The sequence below is a fragment of the Theropithecus gelada genome, chromosome X (assembly GCF_003255815.1).
Source record: "Theropithecus gelada isolate Dixy chromosome X, Tgel_1.0, whole genome shotgun sequence".
NCBI classification, from domain to species: domain Eukaryota; kingdom Metazoa; phylum Chordata; class Mammalia; order Primates; family Cercopithecidae; genus Theropithecus; species Theropithecus gelada.
This window is the reverse complement of record NC_037689.1, coordinates 5,786,586-5,798,988: the sequence shown is the minus strand read 5'-3', so window position 1 is coordinate 5,798,988 and position 12,403 is coordinate 5,786,586.

The following is a 12,403-nucleotide window of genomic DNA, read 5'->3' as shown; positions in this document are numbered from 1 at the left end:
GCGGAGCTGGCTGCCAAACCTCGCGATGACACAGCTCAGCGCCAAATCTCGGCCATGTCCTGAAAACTGCCTCCGCCCCCGATCTAGGTGTCTAGAGCCTAGTGCTTGAGGAAAATTTAAAAAGTCAACCTGTTTATTCTCACGCTTCCGGGCAAGGCTGTAGCAATTAGCCAAACTCCATTCTGGAAGGGGAGCAAAGAGTCCCCCATTGTTACCTGTCTCCAGGAATAACATATTTTCCTGGACTAACATTTAAAAGACGTTAAATCCCACAGTAAGCACACAAATGCAAATGAAAACAATGACATAACATTTTTTGCCCATTAGATAGGGAAAAAATTCTTAAACCTGTATTATCCAGACTCCTTCCCTCGCCGCACTGCAGGCTAACCTGAATCCATCTTAATCTAACTAAAGGCCATATCATTAGTTCTAGTTCCAAAGTCACCAATTTTAACTACTGAAGCTTTACCTTGGCATAACCAAAAAGATCCAATAAAGTGGTTTTCTCCAAACAAAGGAGTCTGCCCTCAAAGGAATATTCAAGCTTCGGGGATGGGGGGGGGGATGCCTGAATATGGCAGTTTTTCCACGTCTAGCCAACAGTGTTTCTCCAACAAATCTTGGGATCCAATCTGGCTCGATTTGTGGGCTTTTCCATTCTAATGCATTGTTCTGTCCGTTCTAATTTAAATAGTTCCTTTAGAGTACATTTTAATAGCCAGTAGTACAAATATCCCTATTTAAAACTTACGTTTTAAAATATTTTTTCAGTTATTCTTAGCCATTTTTCCCCCAGATGAACTTTAGAATCATAGTAAGTTCCAAAAAAACTTGGTATATTTATTGAAATTGCATCAACTGTATAAACCAATATAGGAAAAATGGACATCACTACAATATTGAGCCTTCTTATTCAGAAGCATAGTATTCCTTCTCCTTTAATGCAGATGTTCTTTTATGGTATTCGTCAATAAAGTTTTATAGTTTACTTCCAGGTATTTTTATTCGTTTCTCTTGCGAACAGGTTTTTTATTATTAAAATTTCAAAATGCTTATTGCTTATAAATAGGAAAACTGCCTATCTAAACTATTGATATTTGCCTATTTACAAACAAAAATATGATCAATTTCACCAGTAATCAGGGAAATGCAAATGAAAACAATGACATACGATTTTTTGCCCTTTAAATTGGCTAAAATTACAAAGATTGATAATACGTGTTGGCATAACTGTGGAAAAATAGGCACTCTCGCACAACATTAAAGAGTGTAAATTAGTACAGGCTTTTGGGAAGGCAATTTGGACAAATGTATAAAAATTCAAAATGCATATATACACCCTGACCCAGCGATTACTCTTCTAAGAATTTATCCTACAGAAATACTCATACATGGCATGATACATATACACAAACCCATTCATTATGGCATTGCTTGTAATAGTCCCCTCCCTCCCCCAACAGAGAAACAAGCTAATGTATATCAATCGGGAAATGGTTAAACTGTAGTACAATCATACAATGCAGCTGTTTAAAACCCGACATAAATTTGGATTCCCGGATATAAGAAGATCTACAAGATATATTCTTAGATTTTTAAACAAGCAATTAGTCAAAATGAATGTGTGTGAGTATGTGTAGTACCATTTAGATACCAAAACATATATATGCAACGCCTAGTAGTTACCCGCGAAGCCTGCCTGCCTGCCCGCCCCTCACCTTCCCTCTCCTCTGAGGCCGCCTTCCTCGAACCAGTGAGAAATGCTGAAGGCCCGGCCTCTACTCCCTCTTTAGGGCCACTTGGCCATGGCTAATGCCGGTACCTCGCATCCCCTCTTGTCAGTCGCTCTCTCGCCGCGCCGCCGGCCGCTGCCCGGCTGCCCCCGAAGATGCGGCTAGCTCTTTGCTGGCGCCGGCCGAGGCCTGGGGGAGGGGAGAGGAGGCGGGGTTCAGGGAGGGTTGGGGCAGGCCGCCCAGCCCCTCCAGCAGCCTTTCCCGCAGGCTCCCCAAGGCCGCCACCTCCGCGCCTCCGCGCAGGGTCCCGTGGGAACTCCCCCCCCCCACCTCGCCACTGCCACCCGCGAGAAGCCGAGAACGGCCGCGCGTACAGAGCTCGCTCCCCAGTCCAGGGATAGACGCTCACCTCGGCCGCAATGGCTCCGCGGGGCCCGCAGGAGCGTGCGGGGTCCGCGGCCCTGCTTCAGCCCTGCTCCAGCCCTGCTCCCCTCGCTAGCCCTCAGTCGAAAGCCTCCTCGCTCCGGCTCAGCTCAAACTCGATTTGGGGCTCCACCCACCGCACGCGAAGCCCCGCCCCTGCCCCTCGGGAGGGAGCTCCCTCCGCGGTGAAGCTGGGTCCCTTGCAGGGGACCCCGCCTGAGCTACCCGAGGCCCAGTAAACGCAACCATAGAGGATGATAGGGTCGCTAAGAATTGGGATTTGATTCGAGGGACGGTGGAAGCCGTGGAAGGGAACATGATTTGATCTGATTTACCTTTAAAAATTAACGACCTCGCCAGATGCCTTGTGAAGAATGGGGAGTGTGGGGCAAGAGGGCAAGCCTGGACCCAGAGCGGAGGGTGGGAGACGACGTGGGACGCCAACCACCCAGAGTTCACGCGAGCAAACCCTTAAAACACTTCAGGCACATAGTAAGCCCTCAATAAACATTCTCTTTTTCTCCTTTGATTATTTGGAACGGCAGTGCGATTGACAAGGATCCTGTAGAGGATCTGCATCTGTAAATACATGGGAATAAAAAGGACCCGGTAGGAGACCCCCTGTTAACCCTGCTTAATTATTGTGGGCTGCGGACGACATTGGAGGGACGAGGGACTTTGACTTGGAACTCTAGCTACTTCGATAAGGTTTCACTTTTTAATAAAAAGTATGTATTAATTTAGTATTTAAAGACAAAAGCACTATTAAAAGAACTCCTGAGACATCGAGGAAATAAAAACTGTAATTATACCCTCCACTTCTCTAATTCCAGCCCTCCAGAGCAGTGGTTCATCCCTCGAATTGAGAATCTGCTGAATGGATCCCCCACCCCAATATATACTTACACATAATATTTTGTATATGATCTCAGGAGATGTACAGGGCCCCTTCGAGATACATTGTTGCTTTAAATATTTTTACTTTTTTTTTTTTTTTTTGAGACAAAGTATCACTCTGTCACCCAGGGTGAAGTGCAGTGGCATGGTCACGGCTCACTGCAGCCTCGACCTCCTGGGCTCAAGGATCCTCCTGCCTGCCTCCGTCTCCCAAGTAACTGGGACTACAGGCATGCGCCACCACGCCTGGATAACTTTTTATTTTTTGTAGAGACGGGGTCTCACTATGTCGCCAGGCTGTTCTCAAACTCCTGGGCTCAAGCAGTTCACCCGCCTCCGCCTCCCAAAGCGCTGGGATTACAGGCGTAAGACACCGCGCCCGGCCCATCTATAACATTTTAGTGGCAACATGAAACTATACTTTCTTTAGCATGTAATTAACTTTTGTTCTTTTTTCATTTTAAAATTGGTTTCCTAATGACACAAGATTATTGTAAAACACGGATAAATTTAAAGTTCCCCTTACATTCGTATACACAAATAGAAAAAGCATGACTCTGTTTTTGTTTTTCATTTAAAAAACGAATAGCATCCTATGTATTGTTCTGTTAATTGCTTTATTCACTTAATGTAGCTTGAAGATCTTTCCATGTCAATATCTATACATCTACCTCATTTATCTTACCTACTGCATAGTATTCCATTGAATGAATATACTGTAATCATTCACCTATGGATAAACACATGTTATTTTCCATCTTTGACTATTACAGTGGGGTTTTTTTCCTACTATTAACAATGCTGCAATAAAATTCCTTGTACATGCTTTTTTCTGCAGATGCTAAAATATTTCTGTGAGATAAACATGGAGAAATGAAATAGTTGGATAAAGGTAGCACACTTTTTCTCTTTTTTTAAGACAGTGTCTCACTGTCACCCAGGCTGGAGTGCACTGGTGCGATTAGGGCTTACTGCAGCCTTGACCCCCAAGGCTCAAGCGATCCTCCCACCTCAAGCAATCCTCCTGCTTCAGTCTTCCCGCGAGTAACTGGGACTACGGGCCTGTGCTATCACGCCTGGCTAATGTTTGTATTTTTTGTAGAGATGAGATATCACTACGTTGCTCAGGCTGGTCTCAAACTCCTCAGCTCAAGTGATCCTCCTGCCTCGGCCTACCAAAGTGCTTGGATTACAGGCGTGAGCCACTGTGCTCTGCCCAAAGATAGCCCATTTTGAAATTTTAGTACATAATGTCAAATGACAAATTGCCACGTAGAACGACTATTTCAGTTTATACCTCCACTAGCAGTGAGTAAGAATTACCATTTCCCTAAATTCTTACCCGGACTCGATATTAACCAATCATTTTAATATTTTTCCAATATAATGGGTGAAAAATGTCTCATTATTTACATTTCCCTGATTATTAGCTAAGGAGTATTTTCTTTCTTTCTTTCTTTCTTTCTTTCTTTCTTTCTTTCTTTCTTTCTTTCTTTCTTTCTTTCTTTCTTTCTTTTTTGGAGACAGTCTCACTCTGTCTCCCAGGGGCATGATCACGGCTCGCTGCAGCCTGGATCTCTTGGGCTCAAGGGATCAAGGGATCTTCTCGCCTCAGCATCCCGAATAGCTGGGACTACAGGTGCAAGCCACCATGCCTGGCTAAACTTTTTTTGCAGGGGGAAAGTGGGGAACAAGACGAGGTCTCACTATGTTGCCCAGCCTTGTCCCAAACTCCTGGGCTCAAGTAATCCTCTCCAATCCTCCTCAGCCTCCCAAAGTTGTTGTTTCAGGCATGAGCCACTGCGCTGTGCCCCAAGAGATTTTTACTATTTTATTATGAACGTTTTCAAACATACGACAATGTTGAAAGAATTTTACATCTGCATACCCACCACATTGATTTCACCATGTTTTGTTATAACTGTACTACATATATATCATTTATCTATCCACCAATCAAGCCATCTTATTTTTATGCATTTCTCTTTCTCATTTAACTAAACTCTCTAGAGTTTATTCTGTTGATATTTTCAAAGAACTATTTCTTAGATTTATTTTTCTATTCTACCATTTTTCCCTATTCTCTACTTAAGTTATTATTTTCAGCTTTCATGTTTATTAATATCTTCCTCCAGTTTTCTCTAAGTTTATTTTTTTCAGTGTTTTACTTCATATGAAGAGCTCTCATTCTCATTAATTTCTAGTTTATAATTTTAGGTTTGATTTCTTCTTTGACCATGAGATATTTAGAAGTATTTTCTTTGTGAGGTGACTCAAATTTTTTCTTATCTGGATGTTTTTGTGGTTAGAGGTTAGCTGTACGGCACTGTGTTCCATTAATGTGACTTTTATTATTTCTACTATCGGAAATGCATTGTGCTTTCTTTAATGACTCAGTACCTGATCAATCTTGGCAAGAGTTGCATAGGCATTTTTTAAAACTTTATAGCGTACAACTTATGTGCTTTTGTAACTGTTTTCTTCATACATTTAATGGAATATTGTTTGCTATGTATGTTTATGACAGAAGATAGTCTTGGTAGATAGTCTCTTTTTTTCTTTTTTTAGAGACAGGATCTCATTCTAGTGCCTAGAGCTAGAGTGCAGTGGCACAATCATAGCTCACTGTCACCTCAAACTCTTCAGTATCTCTCTTTACCCTGTTTAAAGTATTTTTTTTCCTTGAATGCCATTTTTCTTTCTTTCTTTCTTTCTTTTTTTTTTGGAGACACAGTTTCACTCTGCCGCCCTGGCTGGAGTACAGTGGGTCCCTGCAACCTCTGCCTCCCCAGTTCAATCGATTCTCCTGCCTCAGCCTCCTTAGTAGCTGGGATTACAGGCACACGTGCCACCACACCCGGCTAATTTTTGTATTATTAGCAGAGATGGGGTTTCACCATGTTGACCAGGATGATCTCAAACTCCTGACCTCAAGTGATCCACTCACCTCAGCCTCCCAAAGTGCTGGGATTACAGGCGTGAGCCACCGTGCCCAGCCTGAATACCAATTTTTCTAATATTCATGCTGTCATTTTTGTATATATAAATATCTTTCTTTTTAACTGATTACATACAGAAGATCAGACAAACCCATAAATTATTCGAATAGAGTTAATGGCATGATGTATATTCTTTCAGATCTTTTTCTATATATACATTTACACCTATATTACAATGCAGATTTTTTAAACCGAAAAAGGAGAAATAATGATATATTTAAGTTTTACAACTTGCCTTATTGACAATGCATTCTTGAAATTCTTTCTGTCAGTGTCTATATGTTTACCTTATTCTTTTTAATTGATCTCTGGAGCTAGCACTTACGCAGTGCCTGGCCCATCACTTGTTTTTTAAAAAAAATTAAATATTGCTTCAGGGAAGCCTTCCTTGACCCCCCCCCCAAAAACTGGATCAAGGCCCACTGTAATACGCGTTCATAATACTCTGCTATTTTCCTCCCACACCACCCAAAACAATTATACAATTGTGTGATTAACATCTGTTCCCCCCAACCCTACACACACACACCTCACACCTCTACACTGAACAGTGAGCTCCTCGGAGGCAGGGACCAAGCCTGTTTTTTCTCCTACTCATACCCCACCTATTACAGTGCCTGGCAATTGTATCTGTTCAATAAATATTTTTGATGTGATTATGCCCATTTTACAGGATAGAAAGCTGTGCTAACTTAAGTAACAGTTGTCCTATAAGAAATCCCCTGAGGCTACTCAGAAATAAATAGAGGTAACAACAGATTATGAGTGTCTTAACATGCCAATACATAAAAGATTTACCTTATTTTTAATTTATTCACATAGAGTAGATATTCCTTTGGATTGTTACTGAGTTTTCATTATTATAGAGAGTGCTGAAATGAACATTCTTGTAGAAATAGCTTTACACATGTTTGTACTCCTATAAGATAAATAAATAGAAATTGAATTCCTGCAAAGGGAATGCACATTTTGCAATTGGATAGATATTGCCAAATTGCCCTCCAAAAGAGATTATGTGAATTTATATTTGTAGTACCCAAGTATGAGAGTGCTTTTCCCCCCATACCCTTGCCAGAGCCGTGCATTTTCACTAATTTTTTTCTTTGGTAATCTGATACTTACAAAATGATATGTCATTCTTTGCATTTTCATATCTTTGATTTTTGGCAAGGTTGAATGTCTTTTAATTAGTTTCTTGGCCATTTGTATTCTTCTTCTTTTAAATGCATAGCTTGTTTATATATTTTGCCCATGTTTTTTGTTGAATAGTCTTTTTTGTTGAGTTGGAATAGCTCTTTTTATATCACGGATAATACTCTTGTCTTCCTGTCATAAATATGTTCTTCAGTTTTTTGTTTGTGTTTTAACCTTGTAAAACTGTTTCTTAGAACATACAAGTTTAACATCCTTTATATAATCAAATTTGTTATCATTTCATTTATTTATAGTAGCTGGTTTAAGTGCTGTGTTCTAAAAGGCTTTGCCCACTTCAAGACTAGAAAACTCTTCATCTATGTTTTCTTCTAACACCTTTATGGTTTTGAATATTACATTTAAATATTTGTCTCATGTGAGTTTTATTTTGGCCTGTAGTACAAATGTAGGGTTCCAAGTTTAATTTTTTCTCAAGATCTATCCAATTGTTCTTCATAATTATTGAATGGTTGACATTTCACTCGTTAACTTAAAATGTCCCCTTTATCAAATACTAAACTCCCTGACATTTTGGGATCCATTTGTAGAATCTTCTGTTCCATTGCACAATAGTTAAGAATGCCAGCACTGGAGCTGGATTTGTACCCAGCTCTGCCATTCATAGTTTCCTCTTCTGTAAAATGGGGATAATAATACCCACCTCATAAGGTTGCAATTACTGGATAAGTTCATTTATGTACAATGATTAGAACTGTTCCTGGCCCTCAATAAGTATTTGGTATTTTTGTAGTATTTATTATTCTTAAATTTTTAGTATTTTTTTTAATTTTTCATAGTACACAATCACATCATCTGCACATAATGATATTTTTATCGCCTTGTAGAGTGACTGTTAATCAACTTGAACAATTTACAGATGACCTATTACAACTCTACTTATCCCCTATCCTCATATCTTGTCCAAACTAGGTTTCTAAACTCTAGGTAGTTAGGAAGGGAGAGGAGAGAAGAGGAAAGGAAGATGAAGCCATCCCTATTCACAGATGGCATGACTGTCTACACAGAAAATCCCAAATAGCACACACACACACACACACGCACAAACACACACACCTCCCTAGAACTAATACATGAATTTAGCAAGGTTGCAGGATACAAAGTCAACACACAGAAATCAATCACATTTCTTTATCCTAGTAATGAACAATACTATTTGTAATAGCTCCCCAAAAATAAAATGCTTAGGTAAGAATCTAACAGAACGTGTACAGGACATTTATGCTGAAAAGTACAAAATGCTGATGAAAGAAATCTCCAAAGTCCTCAATTTGGAGAGATAGACTGTGTTCATGGACTAGAACACTTAACATATTAGAGATGTCAGTTCTCTCTAAGTTGATCTATAGACTTCATTCAATTCCTATTAAAATCCCAGCAAGATTTTTTGTGGATATACATCAACTCTAAAGTTTACATAGAAAGGCAAAAAAAACAAGAATAGCCAAAGCAATTTTGAAAAGATTAATAAAGTTGGAGGAATCACACTGCTATACCTGATTTTAAGACTTACCACATAACTGTCGTAATCGAGACAGTACGGTTTTGGAGAAGAGATAGATATATAGACTAACATAACAGAATAGAGAATGCAGAAATGGACTCATACAAATCTTGATCAAAACCTCACACCTTATACAGAAATTAACTCAAAATGGAGCATAGATCTGAATATAATATAACTATAAGATTTTTAGAAGAAAACATAGGGGAAAATTTGGAACTTTCTTTTTTTTCTTTCTTTTTATTTTATTTTATTTTATTTTGTTTTGTTTTGTTTTATTTTTATTTTTGAGAGAGAGAGAGACTTTCACTCTTGTTGCCCAGGCTGGAGTGCAATGGCATGATCTCGGCTCACTGCAACCTCCACCTCCCGGATTCAAGTGATTCTACTGCCTCAGCCTCCCCAGTAGCTGGGACTTAAAGACACGCGCCACCACGCTAGGCTAATTTGTTTTTTGTTTTGTTTTGTTTTGTTTTGTTTTTTGAGATGGAGTCTCGCTCTGTTGCTCAGGCTGGAGTGCAGTGGCACGATATTGGCTGACTGGAACCTCGCCTACCGGTTCAAGAGATTCTCATGCCTCAGCCTCCCGAGTAGATGGGACTTAGGCGTGTGCCAACATGCCGGGCTAATTTTTGTATTTTTAGTAGAGACAGGGTTTCACCATGTTGGCCAGGTTGGTCTTAAACTCCTGACCTCAAACAATCTGCCCCCCTCGGCCTCCCAAAGTGCTGGGATAACAGGCATAAGCCACCACACCCGGCCTGTATGTTTTTATTTATATGACATTTTTTCAGAAGACAAACTATAGTGATAGAGAACAGGTCAGAGATTAGGCGTGGAGGCATGCAAATTCAAAGCAATAACACGATAAAGTTTTTGGAGGTGATAGAACTTTTCTGTATCCTGATTGTGGTGGTGGTTACATTAATCCATGCATGTGTTAAAATTCTTGGAACTATACACAAAACGTCAAAATTACTGTATGGACAAAAGTACAAGAAATGATGCTATAATTAGAATGACACCTGCTATGTCTTGTGGGTCAGTACACAACTTTAGGTTTATCTAACCATTTTTTTATCCTTACAATTTCTTCTGGGAGTTCTAAGCTCACTGTAAAATATCCTTAGTACAAGTAAGCCTCTGTGCTCAAACCAGTTAACCCTGTCATGTTCTACAAGGTGCATCAATTAGAATTATTTCAGTTACAAATAATAGCAAAGCCAAACACACAATATTTTATTATTTCCCATAAGTTGGGCTATAGAGGGATTCTAGGGCAAGTAATTCAGCAGCCCAGCAACATCCCTAAGGACCTAGTTTCCTTCCACCTGTTTCCACTATCTTCAGCCTATTGGTCCTTCACCTCATGATTATAAGACATCCACAGGTACTCAGGTATCCCAAGGCCATATAATAGCATTAAGAGTCTGGAAGAAAGAACATAACTGTTATATGCCCTTTATTAAGACCAAGAGAAACTTTTCCCTATGCCCCCAGTAGATATCCCCTCTTATTGGCCAGAAATCGTGTCTCATGCCCATGCCTAAACCAATCATTTGGCAAGGGAAATAGAATTATCATGATTAATCAGCTCAGACTAGTGCCACTCATGGTGTGGTCCCTGGACTGGTGCGAGTCTATAAACTGTTGGTTACCAGACTGCAACAAGCTGAATACAAAAGTTAAGAATACACATTTAGAAAGTTGTATAACAAATTGAGTAATTGTTATGTCTTTTGAAGCTAATACAAATTTGGGGCTTGTATTTTGTAGGTCTTCATTTGAAAATCCCTGCTCCCTTGATGTACAGTGTTGCCCTATGTGAGAACAAAAATAGGGTCTCTATGAGGGAGGAAGAAAGTGAAGGATGGCCATTGGGTGGGGCATCAATAGTGTGGACCATGCAGAAAATGGTAGGGATGATATTGCTCCTAGAAATCCTGGAAGATTCCACACGAGAACAGAATTTGGGACCAGCACCATGGAGCAGGCTCTCCTTTTGGCTTTACTCGCATGCTCTTCTGTAGTGCTACCACTCTACCACTCCCAGGGTGTAGAATCCCAAGCAATTGTGTCTCTCTGAGAAGCCACACCCCAAAACCTGTTTCCCAGCAGGCTCAACATTACCTGCGTTTTTTGTTTTGTTTTGTTTTGTTTGTTTTCTGATATCAGAGAGTGGCTCCTTAGAAAGCTATGATTGGTCTACATCTGCCCATCTTGCTCACAAGAACAACAAAAACCAAAAATAAAGAGAAAAGAAGTCAACTGGACATGCCAAATCAGGTCCATCCAGTCAGCTAGCCATGGTGACTGATTCTGTGGCCTGTGGTAGTGGCTTTCAAAGGTTTTTGAGATCAATTTACAGAATAAGAAACATACCATATTTGACATCACAACTCAGTACATGTACCTGTGCATGCAAACACACACACACACACACGCACGCGCGCACACACACACACACACATCTGAAGCCAGTGTTTCACAAAATAATATTTACCTTTATTATGTGAATGCACTCTGTTTAAAGAAAAAAAACTATTTCTTTTTTTTTATTTTTCTATTCATTCTGTTAAATGTTGATTTCACTCCACTAAATTGATTTCACAGCCCACCAATGCTTTGAGACCTGCAGTTTGGAAAGAACTGCCCTAAGGGGTGAGATGTGATGGTTCCCAATTCCAGAGGCCTTTAGAATGACCACCAGTAGCCCCATGTGGGACACTGTAGCTCCCTTTGTGTCTGCTTCAAGACTTTAGCCCCAACCTAAAACAATGCTTCTGCAGCCTTGTCTTTTTCCTCATCAGCTTCTCAGACTTCAGAGTTCCGGCCTCCTAAATCAGCTGCCTTAGCAGTAAGAAGGCCGGAGGCCCTCCAGGCTGTGCGCGGAGCCTGAGTTGCCCTAGCAACACTTGGCTGTAATTGACTCCCGCAGTCACCTGCTCCAGTCTAGCCTGCTTCTCTGCACTATGGGCTGTGGCCCCCTTTTCTCCTGCCTTTCATAACAATTTCTCCATCCTCATTATATAGACAGATGTCTCCTCATTCCTCCCCCTCCCGATGGATGGTCAGATTCTTGGCATACACCTCCCTGGCACTCTCCACATTGCCAAATACTCGCTCTGACATGATTAGACACTCACAGAGATGGATGATTTGCATTTCTTTCAGATCACAAACAACCTCTAGTGCTGGCCAATTTAACTGAGAGAACACAAACTCAAACATGGGCAGGGGCTAAGCAGGTCATACAAGAGCCTGGATGGAAACTGTACCCCTTCCTAAATGAAGCAGTGGCTATTCCATCCAGCTGATTTTGCCCTATAGAAATGCACATCCACGGCCGGGCGCGGTGGCTCAAGCCTGTAATCCCAGCACTTTGGGAGGCCGAGATGGGCGGATCACGAGGTCAGGAGATCGAGACCATCCTGGCGAACACAGTGAAACCCCGTCTCTACTAAGAAATACAAAAAATAGCCGGGCGAGATGGCGGGCGCCTGTAGTCCCAGCTACTCGGGAGGCTGAGGCCGGAGAATGGCATGAACCCGGGAGGCGGAGCTTGCAGTGAGCTGAGATCCGGCCACTGCACTCCAGCCTGGGCTACAGAGCGAGACTCCGTCTCAAAAAAA